This window comes from Tamandua tetradactyla (assembly GCF_023851605.1).
Source record: "Tamandua tetradactyla isolate mTamTet1 chromosome 22 unlocalized genomic scaffold, mTamTet1.pri SUPER_22_unloc_1, whole genome shotgun sequence".
NCBI classification, from domain to species: domain Eukaryota; kingdom Metazoa; phylum Chordata; class Mammalia; order Pilosa; family Myrmecophagidae; genus Tamandua; species Tamandua tetradactyla.
Genome location: NW_027518251.1, coordinates 2,095,575 through 2,114,961, shown reverse-complemented (window position 1 = coordinate 2,114,961; position 19,387 = coordinate 2,095,575). Strand labels below are relative to the sequence as shown.

General features: G+C 36.7%; 1 long non-coding RNA gene across 1 annotated transcript in view; it reads right to left on the bottom strand.

Moving 5' to 3' along the window:
• Positions 1-5,496: 5,496 nt before the first annotated feature.
• Positions 5,497-19,387, bottom strand: part of LOC143672907 (uncharacterized) — a 38,909-nt gene continuing 25,018 nt past the window's right edge. Inside the window, exon 3 of the long non-coding RNA XR_013170097.1 lies at positions 5,497-5,597. This is a non-coding gene — a long non-coding RNA (uncharacterized LOC143672907). The remainder of the gene's footprint in view (positions 5,598-19,387) is intronic.

Here is a 19,387-nt window from a genome sequence, read left to right as displayed (position 1 = left end):
TAGCTATTTGGGGCACCCTGCCCTTCCAGATGAATTTGGTTATTGGTTTTTCTATTTCTGCAAAGTAAGTTTTTTTTATTTGAATTGGTATTGCATTGAACCTATAAGTCAACTTAGGCAGAATTGACATCTTAACTATATTTAGTCTTCCAATCAATAAACACAGTGTGTCTTTCCATTTATTTAGGCCTTCTCTGATTTCCTTTGACAAATTCTTGTAATTTTCTTTGTATAAGTTTTTGTATCCTTAGTGAAATTTATTCCTAAATATTTTATTCTTTTGATTGCAATTTTTCTTGATTACCCATCAGATTTCTCATTGTTAGTATATAGAAACACTACAGAGTTTTGAGTGTTGATCTTGCAACCTGCCATTTTGCCATACTCATTTATTAGCTCTAATCATTTTGCTGTGGATTTTTCAGGGCTTTCTACATGTAATATCTTATCATCTGCAAACAGTGTGAGTTTTACTTTTCCTTCCCAATTTTGATGCTATGTATTTCTTTTTCTTGTCTAATTGCCTTGGCTAGAACTTCCAACACAATGTTGAATAACAATGGTGACAGTGGACTCCCTTGTCTAGTTCTTGATCTTAGAGGGAAAGTTTTCAGTTTTTCCCATTGAGGATGATGTTAGCTCTGGGTTTTTTCATATATTCTCTTTATCATGTTGAGGAAGTTCCCTTCTATGCCTATCCTTTGTAGTGTTTTTGACAAGAAAGAATGTTGGATTTTATGAAATGCCTTGTCTGCATCAATCAAGATGATCATGTGATTTTCCTGCTTTGATTTGTTGATATGGTGTATTACATTAATTGATTTTCTTATGTTGAGCCATCCTTGCATACCTGGGATGAATCCTACTTGATCATGGTGTATAATTCTGTTAATATGCTATTTGATTCAATTTGGAAGAATTTTGTTGAGGATTTTAGCATCTATATTCATTAGAGAGATTGTCCTGTAGTTTTCTTTCCTTGTAGTATCTTTGGTTTGGTATAAGGGTGATGTTGGCTTCATAGAATGAGTTAGGTAGCCTTCCCTCCTCTTCAATTTTTTTGAAGAGTTTGAGCAGGATTGGTAATAATTCTTTCTTGAATGTTTGGGAGAATTCACATGTGAAGACATCTGCTCCTGCACTTTTCTTTTGTGGGAGTTTCTTCATGACTGATTCAATTCTTTTACTTGTGATTGTTTTGTTGAGGTCATCTATTTCTTCTTGAGTCAATGTTGGTTGTTCATGTTTTTCTAGGAAGTTGTCCATTTCATCTATGCTGTACAGTTTATTAACATAAAGTTGTTCATAGTGTCCTCTCAATTCCACCTTTATTTCTCTGGGGTTAATGGTTATGTTTCCTCTTCCAGTTCTGATTTTATTTATTTGAATTCTCTCTCCTCCTCTTTATGTCAACTTTCCTAAGGGCCCATCAATTTTATTGATTTTCTCATAGAACCAACTTCTGGTTTTGTTGATTTTCTTGGTTGTTTTCATGCTCCTGATTTCATTTATTTTTCCTCTAGTCTTCATTATTTCTTTCCTTTTCCTTGTTTTGGGGTTAACTTGCTGTTCTTACTAAGTTCTTATAAGTGAACAGTATATTCCTTGATTTTTGGTCCTTCTTCTTTTTTGATATAGGCATTTAGGGCAATATAATTCCCTCTTATCACTGCCTTAGCTGCATCCCATACATTTTGATATGGTGAGTTTTCATTTTCACTTTCCTTGTGATATTTACTGATTTCTCTCATAATTTCTTCCTTGACCCACTGGTAATTTAAGGGTGTGTTGTTGAGCCTCTGTATATTTGTGAATTTTCAGGCCCTCTGCCTGTTATTGGTTTCCAACTTCATTCCTTTATGATCTGAGAAACTGTTTTGTATGATTTCAATCTTTTAAAATTTATTGAGACTTGCTTTATGCCCCAGCATATGGTCTATCTTTGAGAATGATCCATGAGCACTTGAGAAAAAGGAATATCCTTCTGTTGTGGGATATAATGTTCTATAAATGTCTGTTAAGTCTAGTTCATTGGCTGTATTATTCAAATTGTTTCTTTATTGATCCTCTGTCTAAATGTTTGATCCATTGATGACAGAGGGATTTGAAATCTCCAACTATTATGGTAAATGTGTTTATTTCTCTTTTCAGTGTTTGCTTCAGGTACTTTGAAGAACTGTACATCAGTGTATAAATATTTGATTGTTATGTCTTCCAGAATTGTTCCTTTTATTAATACATAGCATCCTTCTTTGTCTCTTTTAATTGTTTTGCATTTGAAGTCTAATTTGATGGACAATGTTATATCTTTTCTGATTGTTGTTTGCATGAAATATCTTTCCCCAACCTTTCACTTTCTACCTATGTTTGTCCATATGTTTAAAATGCATCTCCTGTAGACAGCATATAGATGGGTCCTGTTTTTTAATATGTTCTGCCAGTTGGTACCTGATGATTGGGATTTTAATCCATTAACATGCAGTGTTATTACTGTAAGGGGAGTAATTTCTTCTACCATTTTGCTTTCAGGTTCTATATGTCATATCTAATTTTTCCTCTTTTTACCTTTATTGGTAGTTTTCATTTCTGCACTCTTTTCCACACCTATTCCCTGTCCTTTCCAGTCTGTCTCCAGTGCTCCCTTTAGTATTTCTTGGAGAGCCAGTCTGTTGTTCACAAATTCTCTCTGATTTTTTTTGCCTGAAAATGTTTTAATTTCCCCTTCATTTTTGAAGGACAATTTTGCTGGGTATAGAATTCTTGGTTGGCAGTTTTTCTCTTTTAGTAATTTAAATATATCATCCCACTGTCTTCTCGCCTCCAGGATTTCTGCTAAGAAATATATGCATAGTCTTATTGGGCTTCCCTTGCATGTGATGAACTGCTTTTCTCTTGCTGCTTTCAAGATTCTCTCTTTCTCTTTGACCTCTGACATCCTGATCAGTAAATGTCTTGGAGTACATCTATTTGGATCTATTCTCTTTGGGGTATGCTGCACTTCTTGGATCTGTAATTTTGAGTCTTTCATAAGAGTTGGAAAATTTTCAGTAATAATTTCCTCCATTAGTCTTTTCTTCTTTTCATTTCTCTTCTCCTTCTGGGACACCCACAACACCTGTATACATGTGCTTCATGTTGTCATTCAGTTTTACTTTCTTTCTTTCTTTTTTTTTTCACATGAGCAGGCACTGGGAATCGAACCCAGGTCCTCTGGCATCACAGGCAAGCATTCCTGCCTATTGAGCCACCATGGCCCACCCTGCCATTCAGTTTTGAGTCCCTGCTCAAATTTTTCCATTCTTTTCACTTCATTTTCTTCTGCTTGTTGGATTTCAGATGTCCCACCCACCAATTCCCAAATCCTCTCTTCTGCCTCTTGAAACCTAACATTGTAGATTTCCATTGCTTTTTTTTTCATTTCTTATACTGTGCCTTTCATTCATATAAGTTCTGTGGTTTGCTTTTACAGACTTCAATTTCTATTTGTTTGCACATTGCCTTCTTTATATTCTCCCTCAATTCATTGATTTGATTTTAGATGAGATTTTTCATGTCTGTTTGAACATCCTGAATTAATTGTTTCAACTCCTGTATCTCATTTGAACTGCTGGCTTGTTCCCTTGAGTGGGCCATATCTTCAATTTTCCTAGTATTATTCATTATTTTTTGCTGGCATCTAGGCATTTAAGTTCCTTAATTGGTTCATTCTGGAGATTATTTTCACTCTCTTACCTAGGATTTTCTTGTGGGGGAAGGCTTTATTCTCTATCTTTTCTTTGACATTCAGTTCAGCTTATTCTAGACCTCCAGCATAAGTTTTGTCTAACAGATAAAAATTTTTCAGTTCTTGTTTTTTGTTTCTTGCCCTGTCTTTATGGTGGCTTTTTTTTTCCCATAGGAGGTCAACTTAAGTATTATAGACTCCAGTCAGATTTTCCCACACCAGGCTGGCCTCCTCTCAGGAGGAAAGAGTATCTGCATCAGTTTTCCCTGAGGGTAAGACCAGCAGGTTGGCAGACTTTCCTATGAAAACTTTAGACTCTGTGTTTTTCTTACCTTGGCTATATGTGGTGCTTGTCTGCCTGCAGGTCCTACCAGCATAAAGTGATGTGGTACCTTTAATTTCAACAGACTCTTCCTACTGGGGGCATGGTTGAGACAGAGGAGAGGTTGTAGGCTGTCTTTTAACTCCTTCAGTTTTCCAGTCTCTGTGGTCTGAATTTCTTGAGGGAGGGATTCCACCTGAGCTGGGCCCCACCCCTCTCTTGGGGAAGACACAGCCTCCAGGGAATTACCTCCTTTCACCTGACCAGCCTCTTCATCTCTAAGACAAGTTTAATTTTGTCCTTGCCTAGTGCAGTTGGAGCCAGAGAAGCCCTGCAGTTATATCTAAAGAGCAGATAAGCAGTAAAATCACAGTGAAAAGAAAGAAAGAAAAAATTCCTATTCACAGCAGGATCCCCATTTCTCAGATTTGTTAATCAAGAGCTTAAGTTGGTACATTGCTCTATGTATCTGCAGGTCCTATGTGCCCCCCCTTTTTTTAAGGAGTCCAGAACTTTTCAAGTGTTTTGTGCTGTCCTATCAAAAAACCTCTTTATTTTCCATCAGCCCTGTCCCCTCTGTGTCATGACAAATACTAGTAACTTTAGCTTTTATGCAAGGTTTAACTGAGCTGGGGCCTATTTTTAGTAGTCAGAATTTGGTAATTAATTCCACAATTTGATCTTGGTTGAGCTCAGCCCCTTGTTGTTATTAAAGTCTCTTTTCTTTCCACTCTGGGAACAAGCCTGTGGTGGAGGGGTGCCCACCTCCATGGCTTGTGAGACTCATGATTCTGCCTGGGATCACAGCTCCTCTAGTTGTCCATACTGGTGTACACTGTGTGTCCAGTCACTGTTGTGGCCCCAGTTGTTCTTTTATACTTTCCCTGGATATTTACTGGCTGTTCTGGAGGATGAACTAAATTCCACACATCACTAAACTGCCATCTTGAGAGCTCTCCACATTACCCCTTTATTTCACCCTGACTCTCCAAATGAACAGGAATTGGACTCCTAAGAAGATTGTGGTATCTCCTGACAGGAACTGACAACCTGTTCCGGGCAATAAAGTTTGCATTGTTTGTAAACTTTGCATATTGAGGAGCCAGGAATGACACTTGCCTTCTCATTTATTTGGGAAAGTAGCAGAACCAAGGAGAGGTTGAATGATTAAAAGAGACACAATGAATTCTTGGTTAAACTGAAGACTTCATTTGAAAACAAAAACCTTAAGTTACCTCTTAGATATTAGTCAAATATTTTTCCTGAAAAGTATGAATCTTTCCAGCAAAATAGCATTGGGTATTTATATTTTTGAAGAATGAACTTAGATGAATGTGGAAATGTTATTTAATGGTATACTGTACTAGAAATCTGAAGATCTGCAGCAGATGTAAAATTTCAACTCCTGTTACAACTGTTTAACAGATTCTGAAATTATCAAAAATGCACATGAATCAAGTTTTAATATACTGTACAATGGGTAGATGAGGCTGTCTATCTCACCATTTCTTTCTCTGAATTCTCAGGCAAGGCTGTGGCAGTGCAGGAACTCTGTAACATTAACAAACTCAATTAAAGGTAAATATACGGATAAGAAAATAAATAAATATAGGAGTTACTATGATTTTTAAAAGACTTAGTTTCATACAAGTGAGAAAACATTGCCTAAAATAACGAGACTATGAGGTCAATATAAATTTCAATTTGTGTAGTTTTCTGATAACATAGAATATTTGCCATCTAGGCAGATCACTCAAATGGTTAAAAATATTTTATAGCTTCTAAATAAGAGCAAACAATAATCTAAGACATCTTCAAATTTTTGAGTCAAAAATATTTCATTCTGTTTCCAGTTAATTTTATGATCATTGTTTTTTCAATATTTTCATTTAGAAACATTCATACACATAAGGTCCAAACACATTATACAATCAATAGCCCACAATATCAATATCATAACTTAGTTTTGTATTCTTCTGCATGTTCATTTTTTGAACATTTGCATTCTTCCAGAAAAAGAGTTAAAAAGAAAATTTAAAAAACTCATACATCCCACATCACTTCCTGTGGCATATTTCTCAGGGACTGGAGCCTAGCCATGCTTAAAATTTTTTAATCCTTCTCTCCCTCTCTACATTCACTCTCTGCCCTCCGTACCTGTAACCCCCCTCTCTGTTCCCCCCTTCCCCCTCTTGTCGTAGACCGCCCACTTCCGTAGCTCGCCACAAACCCACAGCCTTTCCTGTTTTTCTCCTCGCTTCTCTATTCCTAATTCTAGCTCCACACCTGCCTAAAGCTTAGCAACTGCCGCCTGGCTTGTGTGAGTGGCTGTCTCCCCCTGACGTGTGCGCCCAAGACTCCACCCCTCCCCAAGAGTACTTAAGCCCCATGCTTACCCCGCTCTGGGTCATCCGAGCCCCGGGGTCTTCGGACCCCAGACGTCTCACTCCTCGGGTTCCCGGGTGGCCCATCCCGGTGTGTATCAATAAAGCTCTAACCTGAATCTGGCCTCAGTGAAGACTTTTCTTGCGACCGCCGGCTGGGGAAAGCACTGGCTCCAGCTTACCCAGGTTAATTCCCTGCGAGCTCGCCCCCAAAACCACCCAGTGTACCAGTCCGCCGCCTGGCTGAGTTAATCCCCGGCAACTTCCCCTCTCTCTCATTGACCCACAATATGACGATCCACCCAAGTTTTACCCTTTATCTCACCCTGTTATTTATATACTCTTTATCCTTATTTTTTCACTCATCTCCCCATACTGTGGATAAAAGGAGCATCATATACAAGATTTTCACAAGCACATAGGCACATTGTAAAAGCTATATAGTTATACAATCTTCTTTGAGAATCAAGGCTGTTGGAACACAGTTCAAGAGTTCCAGGTGCTTTCCTCTAGCCACTCCAATATACCATAAACTTAAAAGAGACATCTATATAATGAGTCAGAGTAACCTCCAGGACAACCCCTGACTCTGAAATCTCTCAGCCACTATGATTTTATTTTGTCTCATTTCTCCCTTCCTCCTCTTGGTCAAGAAGGCTTTCTCATTCCATGATGCTAGGTCTTGTCTCATCCCTGGGAGACAGGTCCCACATTGCCAGGAAGCTTTACACCCCTGGGAGTCATGTTCCATGTAGGGGAGAGGTCAGTGCATTCCAAATTGGCTTAGAGAGAGAGGCCAATTTGAGCAACAAAAGTGGCTCTCTGAGGGTGACTTTTAGGTATAATTATCTGTAGACTTAGCATCCACTTTTCAGGAATAAGCTTCATAGGGTGAGCCCCAATATTGAGGGCTCAGTCTTATTAAATTTGTTGTCCCCACTACTTGTGAGAATATCAGGAATTTCCTAGAGGGGACATTGAATACTTCCTCCTTTCTCCCCAGTCCCCTAAGGGGGCTTTGCAGATACATTTTTATTCCCTGCCCACATTACTATGGGATACATTGGGGCATCATACAAACTAGGACAGACCAACAAGAGGTCATATCCTATTCAAGATCCCATGTAATTATGTTATTCAAGTCAACTGACCTTAGAAGTTAAGTTATAAAATGTGCTACTCAAAATATAAATTTTGCACCAAATAAACATCTCTCCATTTTGCCTGACACAGAGCTTCACAGAGGTTGGAATTTGAAAATAATAGCCATATCATCCTTTATCTAGTATGCTGATTTACCTTAGTCCTATCCAGATCAGCTTCATTCATATCTCCAGATAGAGTCTAATAGCTATTTCAGCTTTTATTTAACAGGTGTTGAATTGGATAATGTAGACTTTCATACTTTCAGTGCTCTAACTTACATATATATACTTTTATAGTTTCAGTGCTCTAACTTTATATATATATATATATATATACACGAAAATTTTCAGAGAATGACCAGGTTTTATACAAATAGCTCAGTATCTCAGAATTTAGAAATATCAGCTGCAACTCCTGAATATATGTTACTGCTGTAAGAACTTACAATCTGGACACCTTTACAATAGGCCCTGACCTGAAAGCCCATGCTTTCAACTTCAATTCTCTGGGTTTATGTATCATAATTAATCTATATGAGTGAAGCATGATAATATGTGTCTTTTTGTTTCTGACATTTTATTCAGCATACTGTCCCTAAGGTTAATTTGCTTATTTGGAAGCCTCAAATCTTTCTCATTTTAACAGAGTGAAAACCAAATTCTAGCTTTGCAAGAAGATACATTTGATGTGAAAATCATAAAAATTTTATAAAACTACCAAATCTTAGCTAACCTTAGCCACAACAAATACAATTCCTTTCCAACAAGTCTTCCACAACTTTCTACATCCATCAATTTTGTCCTGCACATTCCTATTCATCATTTTGCAGGAACCAGTTATTTTTCTGAAAGGAAATAAGTTACTCTCATTTTCCTTAGCAAAACCACATCATGCATACTTTGCATACTGAAGTTACAAAAAGGATATTAAATCACTTTTCAAGCCACCATCTTACAAAATACAATTATTTTGTAAGTGAAATTTTTCAAAATAATAACAATCTGGTTAAACATATATTTACATTTTTCATTACCTTAAAGATACAGTGCTAGCTTATTTGTTCAGTAAACCTATGTAGGAAGAACATACATAAGTAGAATAAAATTCTTTACTTATATTGTACTTAACACTGAAACTTATAAGACATAGCTGTTATTGTTTAACTAATATTAAACAACTCTTGTTTGATGGAGTTTTGTATGAATTATGTGAACTGAAAACTTTTAAAAATCATTTGGGTTTAATTCTACAAACTCATTTTTAATTTAGAAATATTAGAAGTTTAGACTCCTTATTTCTAGGAAATTAGAATTTACATAAAATTAAGAAAGAGCAGAAGTTTAGAGTCACATTAGTCCCACTAGGGAGGCTAATGTTTCATCAGGTGAGTTCAACCAAACCAATATAATATGCATTGAGTTTCAAGGGGAGCATGAAAGCAGTTTAAGTCAGAGAATGCCATAGTATATCATTAATTTTCTCCAGTTTCAATCTTATTAACATTTATATTGAATATATTTGAACATTTGAAAACTTAAAGAAACAAACACTGAACTACCTCCATAGCAACCTTTGCCTGATTTTTACTGTTTTTTGTTGACCTTTGTTTTCAAATAGGAAAATTAGAAGAAACAGAAATATAGCACTATTTCCACATATTCAGATGTGTATTGAGGAAAGGAATGTGGTAGGTAAATTTAAGGTCCCCTGTCAGTTTTTGAAGGAGTGGTGTGGCTAGAAACAATCAAGAACATTTTATTTCCCTTAATCAGAGAGATGGTATGAAAATATTAGTGAAATAATGATAATAGATCCTTTCTTTGTAGGTTCCAGAAAAACTGAGAATGGCAGATATCATACAACACAAGGTAGGAGAGTCTTTCAGTTCAGTCTAAACAGCTCCTTGTTGTGCTTTTAAATTCTGCATCCTTACATCATAAAATGAACACCTCAGATGTGTAGAGATGAGCAAGGCAACCCCTATTGATGTAGGTTTTCTTAAAAAAATGTTTTTCATAACTGAAGATACAAGATATTCATTCAATATGTTGCCATTTAAAATAATGTGTCCTATCACCTCTAGTTAAAATGTATCCTTAAAATAAGAATTTTATACATTATTTTATTGGATATTGACTCTCCTAATACATGAGTAAATAATTTCACAATTGAGGAATTTGATGATTGTGTAGGCCAATAATCTATGCAGAGACACTGTTAAAAAATTATTTCACTAATGGAAGCAATTATCACTGAAAATTTCCCAACTCTTATGAAAGACCTAAAATTACAGATCCAAGAAGTGCAGCACACCCCAAAGAGATTAGACCCAAATAGGCATTCTCCAAGACACTTACTAGTTAGAATTCCAGAGGTCAAAGAGAAAGACAGGATCTTGAAAGCAGCAAGAGAAAAACAATCCATCACATACAAGGGAAACCCAATAAGACTATGTGTAGATTTCTCAGCAGAAACCATGGAAGCTAGAAGACAGTGGGATGATATATTTAAATTACTAAAACAGAAAAACTGCCAACCAACACTCTTATATCCAGCAAAATTGTCCTTCAAAAATGAGGGAGAAATTAAAACATTCTCAGACAAAGAGTCACTGAGAGAATTTGTGACCAAGAGACCAGCTCTGCAAGAAATACTAAAGGGAGCACTAGAGTCAGATATGAAAAGACAGAAGAGAGAGGTATGGAGAAGAGTGTAGAAAGAAGGAATGTCAGATATGATATATATAATACAAAAGGCAAAATGGTAGAGGAAAATATTTTCCAAACAGTAATAACACTAAATGTTAATGGACTGAATTCCCCAATCAAAAGACATAGACGGGCAGAATGGATTAAAAAGCAGGATCCTTCTATATGCTGTCTACAGGAAACACATCTTAGACCCAAAGATAAACATAGGTTGAAAGTGAATGGTTGGGAAAAGATATTTCATGCAAATAACAACCAGAAAAGAGCAGGAGTAGCTAGACTAATATCCAACAAATTAGACTTCAAATGTAAAACAGTTAAAGAAACAAAGAAGGACACTATCTACTAATAAAAGGAACAATTAAACAAGAAGACATGAGAATAATAAATATTTATGCACTGAACCAGAATGCCCCAAAATACGTGAGGAATACACGGCAAACACTGAAAAGGGAAATAGACACATCTACCATAATAGTTGGAGACTTCAATTCACCACTCTCATCAATGGACAGACCATCTAGACAGAGGATCAATAAAGAAATAGAGAATCTGAATATTACTATAAATGAGCTAGACTTAACAGACATTTATAGGACATTACATCCCACAACAGCAGGATACACCTTTTTCCAAAGTGCTCATGGATCATTCTCAAACATAGACCATATGCTGGGTCACAAAGCAAGTCTTAACAAATTTAAAAAGATTGAAATCATACACAACACTTTCTTGGATCATAAAGGAATGAAGTTGGGAATCAATAATAGGCAGAGTGCCAGAAAATTCACAAATACATGGAGGCTCAACAACACACTCTTAAACAACAAGTGGGTCAAAGAAGAAATTACAAGAGAAATTAGTAAATACCTCGAGGTGAATGAAAATGAAAACACAACATATCAAAACTTATGGGACGCAGCAAAGGCAGTGCTAAGAGGGAAATTTATTGCCCTAAATGCCTATATCAGAAAAGAAGAAAAGGCAAAAATGCAGGAATTAACTGTCCACTTGGAAGAACTGGAGAAAGAGCAGCAAACTAATCCCAAAGCAAGCAAAAGGAAATAAATAACAAAGATTAGAGCAGAAATAAATGAAATTGAAAACATGAAAACAATAGAGAAAATCAATAAGACCAGAAGTTGGTTCTATGAGAAAATCAATAAGATTGATGGGCCCTTAACAAGATTGACAAAAAGAAGAAGAGAGAGGATGCAAATAAATAAGATCAGAAATGGAAGAGGAGACATAACTACTGACCTCACAGAAATAAAGGAGGTAATAACAGGATACTATGAACAACTTTACGCTAATAAATACAATTTAGATGAAATGGACGGGTTCCTGGAAAGACACAAACAACCAATTTTGACTCAAGAAGAAATAGATGACCTCAACAAACCAATCACAAGTAAAGAAATTGAATTAGTCATTCAAAAGCTTCCTAAAAAGTCCAGGACCAGACGGCTTCACATGTGTATTCTATCAAACATTCCAGAAAGAATTAGTACCAACTCTCCTCAAACTCTTCAAAAAAATCGAAGTGGTGGGAAAACTACCTAATTCATTCTATGAAGCCAACATCACCCTCATACCAAAACCAGGCAAAGATATTACAAAAAAAGAAAACTAGAGACCAATCTCTCTAATGAATATAGGTGCAAAAATCCTCAGCAAAATTCTAGCAAATCATATCCAACAACACATTAAAAGAATTATACATCATGACCAAGTAGGATTCATCCCAGGTATGCAAGGATGGTTCAACATAAGAAAATCAATTAATGTAATACACCATATCAACAAATCAAAGCAGAAAAATCACATGATCATCTCAATTGATGCAGAGAAGGCATTTGACAAGATTCAACATCCTTTCCTGTTGAAAACACTTCAAAGGATAGGAATACAAGGAAACTTACTTAAAATGATATAGGGAATATATGAAAAACCCACAGCTAATATTATCCTCAATGGAGAAAAATTGAAAACTTTCCCCCTAAGATCAGGAACAAGACAAGGATGTCCACTATCACCACTATTATACAACATTGTGTTGGAGGTTCTAGCCAGAGCAATTAGACAAGAAAAAGAAATACAAGGCATCAAAATTGGAAAGGAAGAAGTAAAACTATCACTGTTTGCAGATGATATGATACTATATGTTGAAAACCTGGAAAAATCCACAACAAAACTACTAGAGCTAATAAATGAGTACAGCAAAGTAGCAGGTTACAAGATCAACATTCAAAAATCTGTAGCATTTCTATACACTAGTAATGAACAAGCTGAGGGGGAAATCAAGAAACGAATTCCATTTACTATTGCAATAAAAGAATAAAATACCTAGGAATAAATTTAACTAAAGAGACAAAAAACCTATATAAAAAACTACATAAACCTGCTAAAAGAAATCACAGAAGACCTAAATAGATGGAAGGGCATACCATGTTCATGAATTGGAAGATTAAATATAGTTAAGATGCCAATCCTACCTAAATTGATTTACAGATTCAATGCAATACCAATCAAAATCCCAACAACTTAATTTTCAGAAATAGAAAAACCAATAAGCAAATTTATCTGGAAGGGCAGGGTGCCCCGAATTGCTAAAAACATCTTGAGGGGAAAAAAAACCAAGCTGGAGGTCTCACGCTGCCTGACTTTAAGGCATATTATGAAGCCACAGTGGTCAAAACAGCATGGTATTGGCATAAAGATAGATATATCGACCAATGGAATCGAATAGAGTGCTCAGATATAGACCCTCTCATCTATGGGCATTTGATCTTTGATAAGGCAGTCAAGCCAACTCACCTGGGACAGGACAGTCTCTTCAATAAATGGTGCCTAGAGAACTGGATATCCATATGCAAAAGAATGAAAGAAGACCCATATCTCACACCTTATACAAAAGTTAACTCAAAATGGATCAAAGGTCTAAACATTAGGTCTAAGACCATAAAACAGTTAGAGGAAAATGTAGGGAGATATCTTATGAAACTTACAATTGGAGGCAGTTTTATGGACCTTAAACCTAAAGCAAGAGCACTGAAGAAGGAAATAAATAAATGGAAGCTCCTCAAAATTAAACACTTTTGTGCATCAAAGAACTTCATCAAGAAGGTAGAAAGACAGCCTACACAATGAGAGATAATATTTGGAAATGACATATCAGATAAAGGTCTAGTATCCAGAATTTATAAAGAGATTTTTCAACTCAACAACATAAAGACAGCCAATGCCGTGTCCTCTTTTTCCTCCCCGGTTTGACAAGTTTCCCTGAAAGGAAGGGCGGTGGCAAGGCCTTCAATGCCCCACAAGAGGACGAGGCATAAAATGGTGTAATAGAAAAATACTGGGATTAATGACACTAATTGTGTGTTTCTTGTTGCTGGTTGTGCTCCAAGCATTATATCAAAACGAATCAGAAAGCAAAAGAATTGGAAAAAATGATACAAATTGTACAAATTGCAAAACTTTATTAATGACTGTTTGGGAAAAATTAGGTTGGGATACCCCCATTAAGCTAGTCATGCTGCAGATGCAGCAGGCAAAAGTGCTTTTAGAACAAGTCACAGAAAATTGCCCCATAGAGAGTAAACAATTACAATTAAAAAACCCTGCATTGAGCCATCCTATAAATTTACTTCCCACCACACAAGGACCACCTAATGTGAAATATAAAATTGGAGACAAATGGTGAGAACCCCCTAAAGGAGCTAATGTCAATAGGAAAAGATTCCCTGACCCTCCATTACCATACACAGGAGTTTACAATGAAGATAGCCATAGAATTGTAAATGTCAATGATAGGCACGTTAAATTTAACTCTTTATCATTTATAGAAAAACTTAGAAGATCAAGCCCCCTTTGGTGTCTTTTTGGGGCCTAAAACAAAACGAGATCTTTTACAACAATTAGTAAAATCACAGTTAAAATGGAGTTTAACATGCTGCCCCTGGTTCAGGGAACCTGTCCAAAAACTTCAAGAGGAAATAAAAGAATTAGAAAAACTGATACCTATCACCACCCAATCTCCCCCACCACGGCACCGGTCCATTGCTATGAAACAATAAAAAATCTAAATAAACAATGTAACCTTTTAATCAAAACAAGCTAACCTTTAACCAAATTAAAATAAGCCTTGACATATAGCCTCACCTGTAGAATAATAGAAACAGAAAGTCTAAACTCAGAAAACTGCAAACACAATGTCTGCGTTTTAAGCCAATATCTTGCTGCTATTGAAATCTTGTGTAAATGTTCCTAAAAAAATCAGAACGTGTACTTTCGCTTTTCTTCCCTGAACCTATAACTTTACCTAAAATGTAAGCCATGACACAACCATGATCCTGTGATACCTGTTTCTTTGCCAAGAATAAGGGTATAAAATCAATTAAGCAAAAATAAATCTAAGCAACTCTTCTCAGAAAAAATTCTCTAAGCTGTCTCTTGGTGTTCTTCTCACGCCGACGACCCTCTACACCTTCAAACCCGTTCCCTCTGCTGTGGCTGGACCGTGGCAAGCCAACCCAATTACAAAATGGGAAAAAGACTTGAACAGACACCTACCAGAAGAGGAAATACAAATGGCCAAAACGCACATGAAGAGATGCTCAATGTCCCTGGCCATTAGAGAAATGCAAATCAAAACACAATGAGATATCATCTCACACCCACCAGAATGGCCATTATCAACAAAACAGAAAATGACAAGTGCTGGATAGGATGCGGAGAAAGAGGCACACTTATCCACTGTTGGTGGGAATGTCAAATGGTGAAACCACTGTGGAAGGCTGTTTGGCGGTTCCTCAAAAAGCTGAATATAGAATTACCATACAACCCAGCAATACCATTGCTGGGAATCTACTCAAAGGACTTAAGGGCAAAGACACAAACGGACATTTGCACACCAATGTTTATAGCAGCGTTATTTACAATTGCAAATAGATGGAAACAGCCAAAATGTCCATCAACAGAGGAATGGCTAAACAAACTGTGGTATATACATACGATGAAATATTATGCAGCTTTAAGACAGGACAAACTTATGAAGCATGTCATAACATGGATGGACCTAGAGAACATTATGCTGAGTGAGCCCAGCCAAAAACTAAATGACAAATACTGTATGGTCCCATTGATGTGAACGGACATTCGAGAATAAACTTGGAATGTGTCATTGGTAACAGAGTCCAGCAGGAGTTAGAAACAGGGTAAGATAATGGGTAATTGGAGCTGAAGGGATGCAGACTGTGCAACAGGACTAGATACAAAAACTCAAAAATGGACAGCACAATAATACCTAATTGTAAAGTAATCATGTTAAAACACTGAATGAAGCTGCATCTGAGCTATAGGTTTTTTTTGTTTGTTTCTTTGTTTTTTTTTACTATTATTATTACTTTTATTTCTTTTCTCTATATTAACATTCTATATCTTTTTCTGTTGTGTTGCTAGTTCTTCTAAACTGATGCAAATGTACTAAGAAACGATGATCATGCATCTATGTGATGATGTTAAGAATTACTGATTGCATATGTAGAATGGTATGATTTCTAAATGTTGGGTTAATTTCTTTTTTTCCATTAATTAATAAAAAAATAAATTAAAAAAATTATGTCAAGTATGTTTCTTGTATTATGGTTGAAGCTTTATATTTACTTGAAATTGGTAAGGAGCAATATTTTACTTATATATTCTCAAGTACAAATTTCATTATCAACAATTTGGAAGTCACTGGATTATTGGAAGTCTATTGATGAAATTCCTAGGATATTTCACATAATACCTCATGTGCTATTCCATTAAAATGATGAGAAATCTCTTAAGAATGTGCATATTCCAGGTCAAACGAGGAATATTTGACTGGAACCTCAAACAGTCTAAGTCTAGAAATATAGAGGCACTCTCCCAGTGCTGTTATCTTGATCATCATCTTTTGAACATTGGTATGTTTGGTCCTGGATTGAATATAATATTCACCATGTTTTAGGAACATTTGACCTTGATGATATAGCTATAGACTTCACCCAAGATGACTGGGTGCTTCTGGGCAAGTACAAAAAAAAGTTGTTCAGATATGTGATGCTTGAAAACATCAGTTGTTCAATATATATTAAATATTATACACACACACACACACATTTATTTATCTATCAAGCATCAAGAGGACAGTCCCATATTCCACTATACTGCCTATCATAATTCTTTTACAGCACTTGCAACTTCATGGAATAATTTCTTTATTATGTATTTAGTAGCACATAGTTTATCATCTCACTGGAATGTAGTATCTCTGATCATAATGTCATAGGTTTCTAGCTACTAAATCTGCTTTCTCACTACCCATAACTATACTGGGAAGTAATAAAAAATATTTGTATGAATAAATAAATGCTTTAAACTTAGCTTTAGTCTAAGTTTAGTCTAAAGTCTAAAAATGCTTTGGACTTTTCTGCTGTAAGGATAGGGTTGGAGTTTGAGACTATCCACACAGCATTTATAGTGTTCTTGTGAAATTTATTGAATTCTCTTCTAAAAATTTAATTTCTGCATGGTTTAAGTCACTGAGAATTCTATGTGATGTCTTTGAACTTGGTCATAGATATCATCACACAGAAGATTTTATTTCCTTTGCCATAGTGTCAGGTGTGCATTCTTCACTGTTGAATAGCCAGTAATATGTTCTATGGTCTAGGAGCTTCTCCTTCAGTGGATCTCCAATGTTCATCTTTTTTTCATTTGTAGCCACCTTGGAACTTGCATTCCTTTCAGTAGTGGTCTTACAATCTATGCGCAGAATATCATTGTGCAAATTTTATGTAATTTCCCCATTGGAGCAAGGAGATCAGCTGTGGAAGAAAAGGAATCCTTTGCAGAAAGAGGATTTTCCCAAGGCAAGAGTTGAGTTGAATGGCAAAAGCCTGTTTTCCCTCTGAGAGAGAGCCTGAGAAGTGGAGTGCAGGACTTCAGTTGCATCAGCTACAGATTTCCTTGAGTAAATGCCGTTTTCTGAAATGGCTTCAAGGACTGGGGGGAAATTCTAAAGATGGATGTTTATTATATATATTTATTTTGAAAATTTTGTTTAGACTGAAAATTTTATTGAGATATCTTCATATACAGTATAACCCATCCAAAGTATACAAAGTCTCACAGGAATCACCTAGTTTGGTAATCATCAGCATCAATATTAGTACATTTTCATTATTTCAAAGAGAAAAATAACATAGGCATTAAAAAAGAAAATTCAGAACAACCTATATCCCTTTTTCTCCCCACTATTTTAACACTTAGCATTGGTGAGGAATATTAAATGAAAGAATACTAAGATATTACTATTATCTGTAGTTCGTAGTTTTAGATAGGTACTTTTCCCCATATACCACTCTATTATTAACTCTTTGTCCAAGTATCATAACCCTGTAATAGTTTATGAAAGAACATATTTATGTTTATAATGTTACCATATACATTATCTATCACAAGGTTCACTGTGTTACAGTCCCATATTTTAACATCCAGCTTTCCTTCTGGTGATGTACTTGACTTTAAACAACCCCTTTCAGAAATATCCGCCACAGTTAAAAAAATATTATAACCTCAAAAATGAGCTACCATCAGCTACATCCATTTCTAAGTATTTAATGTCAACTCATTAGAAACAATAGACATTAGGAAACTGCTCCCCATTCTCCAGACTCATTCTGTCTCTTGGTAACCTATATTCTAATTATATGATGATGAGTTTCATATTTTAATTCATTCATATTAGTGAAATTAAACACTATTTGCCATTTCATCTCTAATTTATTTCACTCCACATAATGTCCCCAGGTTTCATCCATGTTGTCATGTGCTTCAGGATTTCATTCCTTCTTACTGCTGAGTAATATTCCATCAAAGGTATATGTGACATTTTTTATCCATACATTCATTGGTTGACACATTCATTGTTTCCATCTGTGATGGTTATGTTCATGAGTCAACTTGGCCAGGTGCTAGTACACAGTTGTATGGGCAAGTGCTGGCCTGTCTCTCAGTGTGAAGACATTTCATGGACTTAAACCATGACCATATTAACAGCATCCATAATTGACTACATTTGCAATCAGGTAGGGAGAGTGCCTCTTTCAATGAGCATGCACATCTGGGTCACTCCTACCCCCACCCTACACAGGCGCATACCCAGTCATTGCCACCTGCAACCAGAGTCCTGCCTCTTTCAACAGCACACATCAGGGCCCCACCCCACAGATATGTGCACACACTCAGCCACATCTCCCCATCTCCAGGTGCCCAGATATCTGTGTACCCACCACTCTGGTCCTGCATCCCACACCCCTGTACCACAAATGTGCACCCTTGCCCCATCCCCTGGTACAAGATCTCTGGCAGGTGCCAACATGCACACCTGTGCTACATAGGCCCCACCATACACATGTGGTCACCCCTGTACCTGCACCCCTGCACCAGGGTCCATCCACCTGATATCACCTGCCCCTGACCCACGTATTTAAACCCCATGACCTGTGCCCTGCCCCTACACACTCCCATATCTTCATCCTGGGCCCCTTCCTCACATGAGCCCTGTCCTCCCTGTGCCCTGATCTCTGTACCACCTACTATACACCCTGATAGACACAAACCCCAAACACCATGCACCCACCCACAACCTGCCCACACATCAGCACCTGTGCATGCATACAATCCTTCCCATTTGCCTTCCTCTGTACCTTCTCTCAGTGTGCCCCATGCCACACTCTATTCCTGTGCACTAAGGCTGGTCCCCCACACTTACACCTTCAAAACACTGTGCCCTGCATCCTATGCTCACAGGGACCAGCATAGTGTCCCCAACCAGTGACTATACCTGTGCTGCAACCCATTGCCACACTGTTGTACCCACACCATAGCCCACACTCTGCTGTACAGCCATCCTACAAATATAAAGCTTTAGACTACTGAATGAAATCAACATCCAAAGAAACACTATCATGATATTTACATGCATTGAGAGCAAAAGATGACCATTAAGCATACCAAAATGCAGACAGATATAGTCTAGCCAAATAACTCAATTAAAACACTGGTGGAA